Source organism: Cetorhinus maximus, chromosome 4 (assembly GCF_964194155.1).
Source record: "Cetorhinus maximus chromosome 4, sCetMax3.hap1.1, whole genome shotgun sequence".
In the NCBI taxonomy this organism is placed as follows: Eukaryota; Metazoa; Chordata; class Chondrichthyes; order Lamniformes; family Cetorhinidae; genus Cetorhinus; species Cetorhinus maximus.
In genome coordinates, this window is record NC_135882.1 from 77,815,399 (window position 1) to 77,828,425 (window position 13,027).

Sequence of the window (13,027 nt, forward strand, 5' to 3'; positions counted from 1 at the left end):
TATTTGCGAAGCTGGTGACACTCACTTATAAATAGGTGTATAGGTACAGAGGGTAATGATGAGCAAAAGATAGAAGGTAGCTGAATTAGGCTAATTCAGATATACAAAATATATAAAACTTTACCTAATCTTGACTTCACATGAAGTTCCTGAGTTTGGTGCAATGGCCTTATGATATGTCGGAGCAGAATTTGGGACAGAATCTAGCATTCTGCCCCATTTTTACACCATTATTGATTCCATTGGGGGAGAGGATTAGATGTCAGAAACTCCTGAAAGACTTAGACAAATAATGAACAATGATGCAATAACATAACATCAGTAATACATTTCATAACTTCTGCTTTCCAGATACGCTGGTAAAGTATTAAGTACTTAAGGTATTAAGGTATGTTTGCCAGGACCAACCCATCCTAATCGGAAGCAGTCACTGATTTAAAGGGGCATATCTGGACTCCTGACTATTTTCTGGTAGTTCTTGTAACATTTTTGTAATTACTAAGCTATTGCTAAAGACCTCAAGCCTTGGCTTTCATTTTGTGTGAATAATGGAGTAGCTGAGGCACCAGGAACTTTGTCATAAACCTAGAGTAACTGCCATGGGAGTTCCACATGGATAGCAACAACTTGTATTTATGTCTTTAACACAGAATAGAAGTCCCAAGGTGCTACACATGAGGGTTATCATCCAAAATTTGACACCAAGCCATATAAAGAGATTTGAGGACAAAAGCTTGGTCAAAGGGGTTGGGTTTCTTCCCCCATCTCTGAGGATCAAAGCAGCCTAGATGATGAGGATTAGGTGGTTGAAGAGGGTATCAGAGAATGACCTGCAACATCGGCCTCTGAGTTTCCTACATGAATTGGCCCACCTTTCAACTTGTTCATGGAGTCCCAAATGAGCTTATAATATATGGTAATGAGGAACCGTGGTATTACTGCTCCAGGTTTCCTAGTCTTTTACTCACCATGCATTAGAGTTAATTTATGAGAAAGGTAGGGTGCAACTGCTCCCAGAATCACGAGTCAGGAGGAACTGAAGAGCTTTTGAAGAATGTGGAGACTTTGGGCAGGATTTAATGTCCCCCCTAGGTAAGCTCACAGATGGGGGAGGGTAGGGGGTGGGGGCGTGGTGGGGGTGTGGGGGGGTGGTGGGTGCGCATGTGCTTGGGTGGGAGGGTGAGGAATGGAGATCCTGCCACCCTCCAATCAAGTCCGATGTGGGAAAGCTTGCAGGCGGCCTTCCTACCTGGGGGCAACTGAGGCCCTTAAGTGGTCACTTAAAAGCCTTATCCCATCATTGCTGGTATTCAACCAGAAGTAGACAAGGGAACTCGTCATCTGGGAAGACCAGCACCATACCCTACCTGGCTTGCTAGCCGCCTACCTTGGGGGTCCCTCATTCACAAGCACTCTGTGCCTGATCGAGGGTCACAGCACGGAAAGGAGGTGGGGAAACTGCAGGAAGTCACATCCCCCACCCTTGTTTCTGACATCACCCCCCTGTCTCATAAGTGACCCCCTCCCCACAACCTTCATCCTGCCCACACTCACCTCCATCTGGGGATCCAGTGACGATGCTCATGGTAGACCCCAATGTAATATTGGCAGTGCCACTGCTCCCAGTGGTGTTGCCAGTATTGGACAGTTGCTGGCCCACATGAAATCCCGGCATTTGTGTTGTGGTACTGCAACTTGAAATAACATTTTCGACTGGTGTTTTTAAGATTCTGCCCACACGCCCTGGAATATGTTTCTCACAGAATTTACGTCTTTGAGCAGCAGGGAATTTTGATACCAGCCTCAACAACTTTGAGGGCTTCTTAGAAACAGGAAAGTGTGGGTGAACCCTTGTTTGCTATTAAAATGGTGAAGGAGAAGCAGCAGAGGCTGGAGGAAAAATGAGGAAAACAGCACTTAGGGAGGGTCCAGACATTACCACTCCCCATATAATATCCAGGCCCTATGAAGACCTTAGTGAGAAAATGTGTTTCAGTAGAACTTCACCAAAAAGTTATTAGGCTGTGCCCATTTGCTAACAGTGCTCTCTCAGTGGATGTGAAGGTGACAACAACATTCAACTTGCATTGTGCAGGATCATTTCAGCCAGCCTCTTTATTATCATCAAGCTGTAGTATGGGCATGTGGTTAGGTGACTGATGCACTTTATAGCCTAATCAGTTTTATTAAGTTGCTGACCTGCGGAGGCGGGTGCAGGTAGACACGGACCCGATCTGCCCCCCAATCGGGTCTATGCCGCCATTTTACATGGGTGGGCCAATTAAGGGCGGGAGTGTGCTCTTTTGCGCATGCGTGCGAAAGAGTGTGGAAATCTCCCTGAGGTACAGAGGTGCCTGAGGAAGATTAGTTTTAAGTTTTGCAGTTCAATAAAGTGTTGAAAAAATGTTTATGACATGTCCCCCTCATGTGAAACTGTCACATGAGCTGGGACACGTGCATTAATTTCAGTACAAAGTTTTGAGAAAATTTAAAATCATTCATGAAACCTCATCCCACCCATGGATGAGGTTCCATGAAAAATGCGAAGGCCTCCTGGGCTCTTTGCCTGCCCGCCAACGTTAGTGTTGGATGGGCAGCTCCGTTAATTATTTTAATTGTTTGTTAAATGGCCTTAATAGGTCTTTGACAGTTCAGCGGGCCTACAGCCGACTTGGCTACGCGCCTGCCTAACTGAAAATCTAAATGACATGTGGTGACGTCGGGACGCATGCCCGACAGAACCCTGCATCATTTTTCGCCTCGGTGAGCCGAAGATTCTCCCCTAAGGATTCTTGGAAGATTACTACCAGTGCATCCACTATCTTTGTAGCTGCTTCCTTTAATATCCTGGGATGCAACCCATCAGGTCCAGGGGACTTATCGGCCTTTAGCCCCATTAGTTTCCCTAGTACTTTTTCTCTAGAAACAGTATCTGTTTTTTTTATAATTTGTATATTTATAAACCTTCTGACAATGACTAGGGCCAGGATTTTCCAGTCCCGCCAGAGGCAGGCATCGTCGTGGGTGGGACGGGAAAATTTGGAGAGTGGCCAGTTGATTTTTGGCCTGTCTCCAAATTTTCCCATCCAGCTCGCAATGGTGCCTGCTGCTGGTGGGACCAGAAAATCCTGCCCTAGCTTTTTGAGAGGCTTTTACAATTGGTCTTTTTTAAACAGCGAAGAACACTGGCTTCAATTTTTATTATGCAAGCGATTATGTACTATTTCACTGAAAAACAGGCTTGTGAGTCTCAGTTGTGCTATCATTAATTCATATCATGTGCACAGGGAAAGTGCCTCACTTCCAATTCTACAGCCATAAAACGTGAATAATGTTGATTAACTAATTTTGGGCCATTGTGGGACATTCAAGAGTTGTAAATAGTTGAGTGGCAATCTATTTAATGTAAATCAAATAAAAAATTCAAGATTTTGATGAACTTGATTGATGGTGGGATTTTCTAGTCCTGCCAGCAGCAGGCATTGTTACAGGCAGGATGGGAAAATTTGGAGAGCGGCCAAAAGTCAACTCTCCAAACTTTTCCATCCCACCCATAACAATGCCAGCCGCTGGTAGGACTGCAAAAACCCTGCCGTGAGTTTTTCGATGAGATAACAGAGAGGGTAGATGACAGCAGTGCAGTTGATGTTGCCTGTATGGACTTTTGAAAGATCTTTGATAAAGAACCAAGTATTAGACTTGTTATCAACGTTGAAGTCCATGGGACAAAAGGGGCAGTAGCAGCATGGATAAAAAATTCGTTAAGGAATAGAAAAGAGAGAGTTGTGGGGAATGGATGTTTTTGGACTGGGGGTAGATATATAGTGATGTTCCTGGGATCAGTATTAGGACACTGCAGTTTTTGATGTACATTTTGACTTGAGCTTGTGGGCACTGGACACAATTTTAAAATTTGCAGATGACATGAAACTTGGAAGTGTAGTAAACAGCGATGGTAATAGACTTCAAGAGGACATAGTGAGATTGGAGGAGTGCGTGGATGCATGGCAAATGAAATTCAATGCAGAAAAGTGTGAGGTGTTTTGGTAGGAAGAATCAGGAGAGACAACATAAGCTAAATGGTACAATTTTGGCAAGAAGAGAGAGACCTGGGGATGTTTGTGGAAAAATCTTTGAAGGTGGCAGGACCAGTTAACAAAGTGCCAAATAAAGCATGTGGAATCCTGTACTTTATAAATAGGGGCATAGAACACAAAAGTGAGGAAGTTTTGCTAAACACGCATTAAACACAAGGTCGATCCCATTTAGATTATTGTGTCCAATTCTGGGCACCACTTTAAGACGGATGTGATGGTTTTTCATAGGATGGGGAAGAGATTTACCAGAATGGTTCCAGGGCTGAGGGATTACAGTTATGTGGGTAGACTGCAGAAAGTGGGGTTATTCTCATTAGATCAGAGAAGGCCAAGGTGAGATTTGATACAGGTATTGAAAATCATGAAGGTTTTAACTAGGATAAGTAAAGAGAAACTGTTATTAATGGTTCAATAACCAAAAGGCACAGATTAAAGGAGATTGGCAAACATGTGAAGAACCCTTTTTACACTAGTGGTTAAGATTTGGAATGCACTGTGCAACAGTGTGGTGCGTACCTATTCAACAGAAGGAGAAAATAATGCAGTTATACGGTGAAAGAGCTTGGATTGGGGCTAACTGGATTGCTCTTCAAAAGAACCAACACAGACTCGATGGGTTGATAGGCGTCCTTCTGTGCTGCATTATTCCGTGACTCTTTACCCAGGGATTGGAACTTGTTATCACACGGAGTAGTTGTGGTGAATAGTATAGAGTGTAAGGGGAAGCTAGATATATGAGAGAGTAAGGAATAAAAGGATACACAGATAGGAGTTAGATGAAGTAGAGTGAGAAGAGATTCATATGAAACGTGAATATCAGCAAACACCAGTTGGGCAGAATAGCTTATTTCTCTACTGTAAATCCTTTGTATGCAATATGTCGATGTGCTCTTCACAATTTACCCAATTGAGCATCTCTTATGCCACATAGTCATCAGCTCATCATTTTCATGACAATGCAACATGTGTCAAGTACTTGCACCTTTGTAGAGTACCACAGACTGTTCACTATTCTATTTTATATATAAGGAATGGTCTACCTTTTACTAAAGAAAAAAAATTTCAAGCTGCCAAGAGTAGTGAGGAGAAACAGCTGCAATGTTACAAAATGTGTTAAAAATGCTTATAAATCTTGCATTCTGGCTTTATCTGTAGACATGTCAGTGCTGTTTTACTGCCGAATGACACAAGCATCTGGTTACTGCAGCTCTGGGACATTAGCAAAATGCAGGCATGAAAATCTGTCCTGTCTCAGTTTATCCAGAGCCTTGCATCACTCTTGACAGGAAGCCAATGTAATTATGGCACTTGGCACCTTAAATTTATTGACACACTTCAAATCAGTTTTATTTTCACTAAAATGACCCCATACAGGAAGAGAGTTTAGTGAGTCCTTCTCACAGCTTGCATTAACGTGGCAAATTAATATTCTGAATAGGTAACTTTCAGCAATGTCTGACTTTATTTTGCTTCATCTTAAATTGGTGCTTTATAACTGTTGAGGCCAAGCATTAGCAAAATTGAAGTTTTTTTGGCAACATAAGTTGTCAAATCAAGTTCCAGAAACAATGAAAAAAAATTGCAAGTGAACTAATGTGCAGCAGTGCTTGTGACACATCCAGAGCAGCTTTATCAATTACAAACAGCACTTAAATGAAACTGCAGAACAAAATCTTGGCCTAGGATGCAGTATCATTTCTGCAATAATTCCAACACCACATAATGAGGTTAATTGTGTTCAATACTGCAGTTACTGAGCCTGAGCAATAGTGCATAGTTGAAAGTTGAAATGGCTTGAGTTACCAACAGTGGGCAAGATTTCATTTTAAAGAGCATATTATACATGAGGAAAATGTCATCCTTATCTGCATGAGTATATTTATCCTACTTATAATCATGGAAGTATCCTATCCTTAGTCATTAACTGAGGATGCTTTAGTCATCTAAACTAATTCAGCTTTCTCACCAATCAGTTCATTGACTTATATTATAAACACTCAGTTTAAAACATAACACTTCAAACATCAACAGAAAGGAGAAATAAACAGGCTGAAATAAATATTTGTAACTACTGCATTTTAAATAGAAGAATAAATCCCTTCTTGACAAAATGGTTTTGATGGTCTAATCAACTGCAAGAATTGGTTTCTGATCATCAACAAGAGTGCAAAATTGAATGACTACAACATAACACATTATCAGACAATTCCTATTTCTAAATATTGTTAAGTTGCACATATCTTTAGGCGTATGTGTCAGAATTTGCACTTGCTGCATTGAGGCAATTGGCATGCAGGTGTTTTGTTGACGCCTCATTTAAACGATTTCATAGCACCAGAGAATTTTTTTATCCTTTCATAGGATGTGGGCATCACTTGGTAGGCCAGCTTTTGTTGCCCATCCATAATTGCCCTTGAGACGGTGATGGTGAGCTGCCTTCTTAAACTGCTGCAGTCCATGTGGTGCAGGAACACCCACAGCGCTATTAGGGAGGGAGTTCCAGGATTTTGACCTAGCGACAATAACAGAACTGTGATACTTTTCCAAGTCAGAATGCTGAGTGGCTTGGATGGGAACTTGCAAGTGGTAGTGTTCCCATGCATCTGCTGCCCTTGCCCTTCTAGGTGGTAGAGGTTGTGGGTTTGGAGGTACTGTCGAAGGAACCTTGGCAAGTTGCTGCAGCGCAACTTGTTGATGGTACACACTGCTGCCACTGTGTATCAGTACTGGAAGGGTTGAATGTCTAAGGTGGTGGATGGGGTGCCAATCAACCAGGCTGTTTTGTCCTGGATGGTGTCAAACTTCTTAAGTATTGTTGGGGCTGTAGTCATCCAGGCAAGTGCAGAGTATTCCATTACACTCCTGACTTGTACCTTGTAGATGGCGGACAGGCATTGTGGAGTCAGGAGGTGAATGAATCACCGCAGACTTCCCAGCCTCTGACCTGCTCTTGTAACCATAGTATTTATATGGCTGGTCCAGTTCAGTTTCTGGCCAATAATGACCCCCATGATGTTGATAGAGGGTATTCAGCAATGGTAATGCCATTAAATGTCAAGGGGAGATGGTTAGATTTTCGCTTGAAAGGGATAATCATTGCCTGGTGCTTGTCTGCCACAAATGCCACTTGCCACCTATCAGCCCAAGCCTGAGTGTTGTCCAGGTCTTGCTGCATTTGGACATGGACTGCTTCAGTATCTGAGGAGCCGTGAATGGTACTGAACATTGTACAATCATCAGCGAATATCCCCACTTCTGATCTTATGGTGGAAGGAAGGTCATTGATTAAGCAGCTGAAGATGGTTGGACCTGTCCAACCATGAAGACTAGGCCTGGGACTCTACCCTGAGGAACTCCTGCAGTGTTGTCCTGGAACTGAGATGATTGATCTCCAACAACCAGAACCATCATCCTTTGTGCTAGGTATGATTTCAACCAGCAGAGAATTTTCTCCCTGATTCCCATTGACTCCAGTTGTGCTAGGGCTCCTTGCTGCCACACCGAGTCAAATGCTGCTTTGATGTCAAGGGCAGTCACTCTCACCTCACCCTTGAGTTCAGCTCTTTTGTCCGTGCTTGGACCAATGCTGAAATGAAGTCAGAAGATAAGAGGCCCTGATTGAACCCAAACTGAGCATCAGTGAGCAGGTTATTGCTGTGTAAGTTCCACTTGAAAGCACTGTCGACAACATCTTTCATCACTTTGCTAATGATTTAGGCCAGACTGATGGGGCAGTACTTGGCTGAGTTGGATTTATCCTGCTTCTTGCAGACAGGACATACCTGAGCAATTTTCCACATTGCCAGATAGATGCCAGTGTTGTAGCTGTACTGGAAGAGCTTGGCTAGGGGAGCAGTTAGTTCTGGAGCACAAGTCTTCACTATTGCTGGAATATTGTCAGGGCCCATAGGCTTTGCAGTATCCAATGCCTTCAGTCATTTCTTGATATAACTAGGAGTGAAGTGAATTGGCTGAAGACTGGCATCTGAGATGCTAGGGACCTCTGGAGGAGGCTGAGATGGATCATCCACTCGGCACTTCTGGCTGAGATGTTTGCAAATGCTTCAGCCTTGTCTTTTGCACTGATGTGCTGCCAGTCATTGAGGAGGGGGATATCTTCTCCTCTGGTTAGTTGTTTAATTGCCCACCACCATTCATAACTGGTTCTGGAAGGATTGCAGAGCTCAGATATGATTCATTGGTTGTGGGATTGCTTAGCTCTGTCTATCGCATGATGCTTCTGCTGTTTGGCAATGCAAGTAGTCCTGTGTTGTAACCTCACCAGGTTGACACCTCATTTTTAGGCATGCCTGGCACTGTGCCTGCCATGCCCTCCTACATTCTTGATTGAACAAGAGTTGATCCCCAGCTTGATGGTAATGGTAGAGTAGGGGGTATGCTGGGACATGAGGTTGCAGATTGTGGTTGAGTAAAATTCTGCTGTTGATGATGGCCCACAGTGCCTCATGGCTGCCCACTTTTGAGTTATTAGTTCTGTTTGAAATCTATCCCAGTTAGCACAATGGTAGTGCCACACAACATGATGGAGGGATTCTCCAGACGGTTAGAGCACAGAAGGAGGACATTCGACCTGTCTAGCCTGTGCCAACTCTCTACAAGAGAAATTTAGCTTGTCCCACTCCCCTCCCAATCCACCACCAAAATGTATCACTTCACACTTCTCTGCATTAAATGTCATCTGTCGTGTGCCCATCTATTCCACCAACCTGTCTATGTCCCTTGATGTCAATCACTATCCTCCTCACAAATCACTATACTTCCAAGTTTTGTGTCATCAGCAAATTTTGAAATTGTACCATACCCAAGTCTAGTTATTAATACAAATCAAGAAAAGCAGTGGTCACAACAACTCAAGAGATAGAAGCATTCAATACAAACATAGCTGATCTTGGGCTTCAATTCTGCTTTCCTGCCTGCTCCCCATATCTCTTGATTCTCTGACAGACAAAAAATCTGTCTACCTCAGTGTTAAATATAGTCAACGATGGATTATCCTCTGGGGTAGAGAATTGCAAAGATTCACACCACTTTGAGTGAAGAAATTTCTCCTCATCTAAGTCCTTATCCTAAGACTGTGCCCCATGATGTAGATCCTGAGCCAGCGGAAACAACCTCTCGGTGTCTACCCTGTCAAGCCTCTTCAGAATCTTGTACATTTCAATGAGATCACCTCTCTTCCCAAAACCTACAGAGTGTATAGGCCCAATTTACTCAGCCTCTCATCATAGGACAAACCCCTTATCCCAAGGACCAATTTAGCAAACCTTCGCTGTACTTCCTCCAATGCAAGTACATCCTTCTTTAAATTTGGAGACAACTGCATTCCAGGTATTGTCTCACCAAAGCCCTGTACAATTGTAGCAAGACTTCTTTATCCTGTTGCAATAAAGGCCAACATGCCATTTGCCTTTATTTGCTGTGCCTGCATGCTAACTTCCTCAATTCCTTGTAAGAGTATGCCCAAGTCTCTCTGAGCATCAACATTTAGAAGTTTCACATCTTTAAAAAATATTCTATTTTTCTATTCTTATGACCAAAGTGAATAACCTCACACTTCCCCATATTATACTCCACTTGCCATTTTGTTACCCACTTACTTAAATATTTACTTATATGTCTCTTTCTCTTTGCAGCTTCTCTGTGTCCGCCTCACGACTTACATTTCCACCTAGCTTTGTATTGTTAGCAAACGTAGGTACATTACTCTCTGTCTCTTTGGGCAGAATCTTCCGGTCCTGCCAGCAGCGGGAATTGTGGCAGGCTTAATTTGGCGGGAGGCAAAAAACATGTTTCCAGATACAGAATAAATTGTTTGAATTTTGTTCTACTGACTTTCAAGATGGGTTAAAGGCAAGTCTTCAAACAAATAATGTCAAGAACTCCATTTGTGTGTATTAGTATCTCATGCATGCTCATGGAAAGGCTACCTCGCTGGAATTAAGTTTACCTCCAAATCAAGCCAGTGATTAATATAGATTGTAAATAACTGAGGCCTCAGCACTGATCCTTTCAGCACTTCACTGGTCACAACCTGCCATCTTGAAAATGCCCTATTTATGCCTACTCTTTGCTCCCTGCCCATTAACCAACCTCTACCCATGCTAATATATTACCCCCAATACCTTGAACCCTTATCTTGCCTCTTAACCTTTGTGTGACACCTTATCAAACGCCTTTTGGAAATCCAGGTTTACTACATCTACTAGTTCCCCTTTATCCACCCTAATAGTTACATCCACAAAAAGCTCTAAGGCCTGAATTTTTCAGATGGCGGGGTCTTGCTTCCCGCCACATTCCCACCGACTCTGAGTGCCCCACAGCCATTTCATGCTTGAATGAATGTTAAATGGCTGCAGATGGGACTTCCACCCCTCACTCGGGAGGAAGTCCCGCCTTAGTGAGCTGCCAGCCAATCTGATTGACTGGAAGCTCTTCAGTCCCTGCAATGACAGCACTGCAATGGACAGAAGAGGAAGTTCAGGAGGACTTTGGAGCCTAAATCTGGGGAGCAGAGGCTCAGGTAAGTTGATGGGGCGCCAAGATAGGGGAGGTAGGGAAGGCCTGGGGGGTTGGGAGGTGGCGATCAGAATCTCAGGTGAGAGACTGGGGGGAGGGAGGAGGGAGGTCGGGAGGTCACTGGGACTTAAGGGGGGTGTGCCCAACTTCAGAAAGGGGCTTCTGATGGAGGTATTCCTCCCTTCCCATCCGAGATCTAACTCTTTTGGTTTTCAGTCTTTCCCAATGCCAGCTCAATCCTCCCACCAGCCTAAAAATTGGCCACTTAAGGGCCTCAATTGGGGCAAGGACGGGCTGCCAATCCAAGGCCTTGCCCGTCTCAGCGTAAAATCGCTGTGCGGTTGGGGAGGGCGGGGACCTGGAGGGAATTCCGAGACTTCAATTTCACACTCCCCACCCCCCACCTAAAAACCCGTCAGTGGGAGAACGTAAAATTCTGGCCTAATAAATTTGTCAAACATGATTTCCCTTTCTTAAAGCCATGTTGACTTTGTCTGATCATGCTATAATTTTCTAAGACTTCCTTAATGATAGATTCCAGTAATTTCCTGCCAACTAATGTCAGACTAAATGGCCTGTAGTTCCCTGTTTTCTCTCTCCTTCCTTACTTGAATAGCTAATTTGCTAATTTCTAATCTGCTGTGACCATTCCAGCATCTAGGGAATTTTGAAAAATCATAGCCCGAACATCAATTATCTCTGCAGCTCAACAGCCTCCTTCACAATAGAGAAGCATGGACAATTTATGCAAGCCAAGAAAAGCGGCTGAACAGCTACCACCTCTGCTGCTTCAAATGAATATCGGGCATCTCCTGGCAGGACAGAGTACCAAATATGATCTCCAGCATGTTTGCCCTCTTGAGTCAGCGGCAACTCCATTGGTGGGTCCATGTGTGCTGAATGGAACACAGCTGCATTCCCAAAGACATGCTCTGTGGTGAGGTTGCTCGTGTCTGCGAGTCAAGGACATCTGCAAGCCAGACCTCAAGTTGATCGGGATCAGAGTCAATGCTTGGGAAGCCCTCGCTGCTGACCGGAGTGCCTGGAGACAAGCAGTCAGTAAGGGCATGGAAAAAGCAAAGGATAAAGGAAATGACCAGGTGCCAATAAAGAGAGCACTGGAAGGAAAAAACATCAGTTGACCTCAGGCCAATGCTATTCATCTGTGCCAACTGTAGAAGAGACTGCCACTCACTTGTTGGCCTCTATAGCTACAACAGAAAATGTTCAATCCAGAAATGACATACACCTCGGGCGCAGTCCATCATCTCCCGAGTTGGATGGTGCCTACCCCTATTGCTACTATCTCATTTCGAACTCTAGGATGTAGGCCACCAGGTCCTGAGGATTTGTCAGATTTTAATCCTTTAATTTTCTCCAGGGGGAGAATTTCCCCCCTGTCGCGGGGGGTTGTGCGGGGGCAAGCGCGAACCCGATCAGCACCCCCGATTGGGTCTGCGCTGCCATTTTACATGGGCGGGCCAATTAAGGCTCACCCAGCATGACGCGCACTCGGAAGTGCTGAGTGCTCCTTGTGCAGGCAGGGGGGATTCCCTGAGTCAGGGCCTACGCTCTTTCAACCTTAAGGTTGGACGGGCAGCTCAGTTTATTGGTTTAATTAGTTTTTAAATGGCCTTAATAAGCCTTTGACAGTTTGGCGGGCACACAGCTGAGTCGGCTGTGCGTCCGCCGAACTGAAAATCTAAATGATGCGCAGTGACGTCAGGATGCACACCCGACGTCACCCAATGTTATTTTACGACTTGGCGAGTGGGCCCCACCCCCACTCGCTGAGCCGAAAATTCTGGCCCAGTACTTTTTCTCTGCTGCTGTTAATTTCTTTAATTTCCTCACACTTTTTAGCACTAAAGTTACCCTCTATTACTGGTATGCAATTACTCTGAAAACAGACACAAAATATTTGTACAATATCTCTACCATTGCCTCATTCTCCATAATAATTTCTCCTGTCTCTGCTTCTAAGGGATCAACTTTTAATTTAACTATTTTCTTCCTTTTTAAGTAAGATTATAAGATTAAGAAATAGGAGCAGGAGTAGGCCATTCGGCCCATAGAGCCTGCTCCACCATTCAATAAGATCATGGGCAGGATTTTCCCCCCATTGGGGGGGAAGTTGAAGTGTGGATGCACAAGAGGCGCGCCTCCGATCAGCACCCCCAATTGGGGGCGTGCAGCCATTTTACGTGGGCGGGCCAATTAAGGCCCGCCCAGCGTGACATCCACATGGAAGCACTTTGCGCTCCCTGTGCAGGCGGGGGGGATTCCCTAAACCCGAGAGTGTGCTCTTTCGTGCATGCGCACGAAAGACACGCTCATCTCCCTGAGGCTAAGTGCTGCCTCAGGGAGATCGGCTCTACAATAAAAAATATTAA